Source organism: Egretta garzetta, unplaced genomic scaffold (assembly GCF_000687185.1).
Source record: "Egretta garzetta isolate BGI_Z169 unplaced genomic scaffold, ASM68718v1 scaffold25, whole genome shotgun sequence".
In the NCBI taxonomy this organism is placed as follows: Eukaryota; Metazoa; Chordata; class Aves; order Pelecaniformes; family Ardeidae; genus Egretta; species Egretta garzetta.
This window is the reverse complement of record NW_009259800.1, coordinates 1629445-1631792: the sequence shown is the minus strand read 5'-3', so window position 1 is coordinate 1631792 and position 2348 is coordinate 1629445.

Here is a 2348-nt window from a genome sequence, read left to right as displayed (position 1 = left end):
TGTAAAGAGTGTGATCAACTGTAGGCTGTCATTTGAATACACAGTATCTTGGTGTTTCTTCCCAGCAGCTTCCTAATCCATCTTGGATGACAGGACTGAAAACATGAGCCCTATGGAGATGAGTAGGAGTAAAAATCAATAAGAGAGAATAATAGTGAGAGATAGTAATAGCGAGAGAGAAACTGGGTTTGTAATTTGGAATAGGATCCTGGCATTGCCTGGCTTGCTCCGTTGATTTGGAACAAGTTACCAATGCCTCCCCATGTTCCCCGTTTGTAAGATGGGTCAGCAATCAGAGCTGATTGGTATGGTTTCAACAAAAGCCTTTTCACTGAAATCCAGATGTTGCATATATTGATTTTGATCTAGTTTTCATTTGGCAATATAAGCCTTTTTGAGGGAAGAAAAATTGGAGCCTGACCTTTTTGGGCAGGAAACAGTGGCTTCAGCTCAATGCTGTTTGTGTGAAAATATTTCAAAGCTTTTTGGTTTTGTTCCAATGCAAAAAGAAAATACATTTTCTGACCTTGAAATTTTTCCAAAAACACTACTGCCACCCTTCAGTCAGCTCTAATAGTATGTCTTTTGTAACTTGCTTTGAGATCTCTGAATGAACAGTGATCTATAAGAGCTAGCTATTATTTGAATGGTGTTAGGTAAGGTTTCAGCCATGCAAGCATATTCCCGTGTTCTTCTGTACATGCCGTAGACTATTTTAAGCCGACCATTTAAGAACATTTGCTTAGCAAAAGGAAATAACTGTTTGACCTAAGTCCATCACAGGTGAAATCATGTCTTTGAAAGAGCCCATTTAAAACTGCAATGATGTGAGGAAAAAACCCATCAAAACTTGGTAAACTCTCTGAGATAGTTGAAGGTGTTTTACAACTCTTGGGACAAACTATATACTCATGTGTCAGAACCCAAACCGAATCCTTGTGAACTTGGATTTCATAATGGAAATAGTGATCTAACAGATTCTTAACTATATCAAGACCAGCAGGTGTTGCTATAATATATTAAATGCTGTGGAGACATCTAATCAGCTACACTTGAGCATTAGTTCAATACATTTTCTTAAACCAAATTAGTATTTTCTAGGAAAATGTAGTGCTATGACAGACTTGCAGTAAGAATACTACTAAAATAATCAAAACACTGGAAAATTGCAGGTTCTGAGCTGCTTCTGCTGAGCTGACTGAGAGTTTTACTACTGCTTCAGTGAAAGAACATCTGACCCTGCATTTAGGTATTATTTGAGACTTCAGTGTGTTTCAGAATACAGTACTGTAGGAAGTAACCAAATCTTGTATGTTTTTCTACAAAGAGTTACCTATTTGCAACAGATGACGCTGCAGAAACCTGTGGCATCTTTTGCCAGAGACAAGATTAGATTTTGGTGAAATACTGGTCTGGGCTGCTTCTGCACCACTGATCCTTCCAACACAGGTTTCATTGGTGATCCCCAAAAGTCAAGGGGAGAATTCCTTTAAGACAGAAACACATGGCTTCTCAAATAAACTGCACCCTCAAGGGCCTTGCAGAAGGTGAACAACAGGAGAGTCAGCAGTAGGGCAGCAGTGGAGAGTTCATACCTCAGGAAACCCTGAGCAGGCCTGGCCAAGTTACAGTAAATTCAGGGGGGTTGTAACTTCTGTTGGATTTTGAGCTTGGCAGGTCCTGAAACCAAGAAGGAAAGACAAAAGGGAAAAAAAAAAAATTCCCACTGCCAGGATTGTATTATGGTATGCGAGCCTCTAAATGAGATGGTATAGGAAGGAGGGCCACTGTGAACATGAATGGAGAAGCTGCCAGCTGAAAGGGCTCATCTGTCTAACGTCCATGAGAACCAAGCTTGGAGATCTTGGTAGGTCTTCAGCAGTCACTGGATGTGTGTCTGAAAGTAAGGGCCTAGGCTGCTTTTCTCCACCCATGTATGCTTGACAAGCACTTCTCTTGCATGTGGACGCAGTCGCAGCCATGTCACATCCAGGTAAGATCACTAGCCAGTGTTTTGGCTGCTGGGAACCCCATGGAGCTGAGTCCCTTAGCAGCTCTCCCTCTTGCTTGTCCCAGCTTATTTCTAGGGGTGAGGCGGGTGGGGCATCATCTCATCATCTCGCCCCCAGGGGCTGCACCCATCGACACGGACAACCTGCACCCTGTCCCTCCTCAGGAGCTGCCTGTGGCGATGCTTGGGCGGGATAAGGGCCTTCTAGGTGGGCAAGGAAGAGAAAATGGCCACTGGTGTCTTCCGTGGGAGGGAAGCCCGCAGCTCCCGCGGCTCCTTCACCGACCCGTCGTGCTGAAGCCCAGCGGTGAGTGCCGGGGCTGGGCCGCGGGCAGGG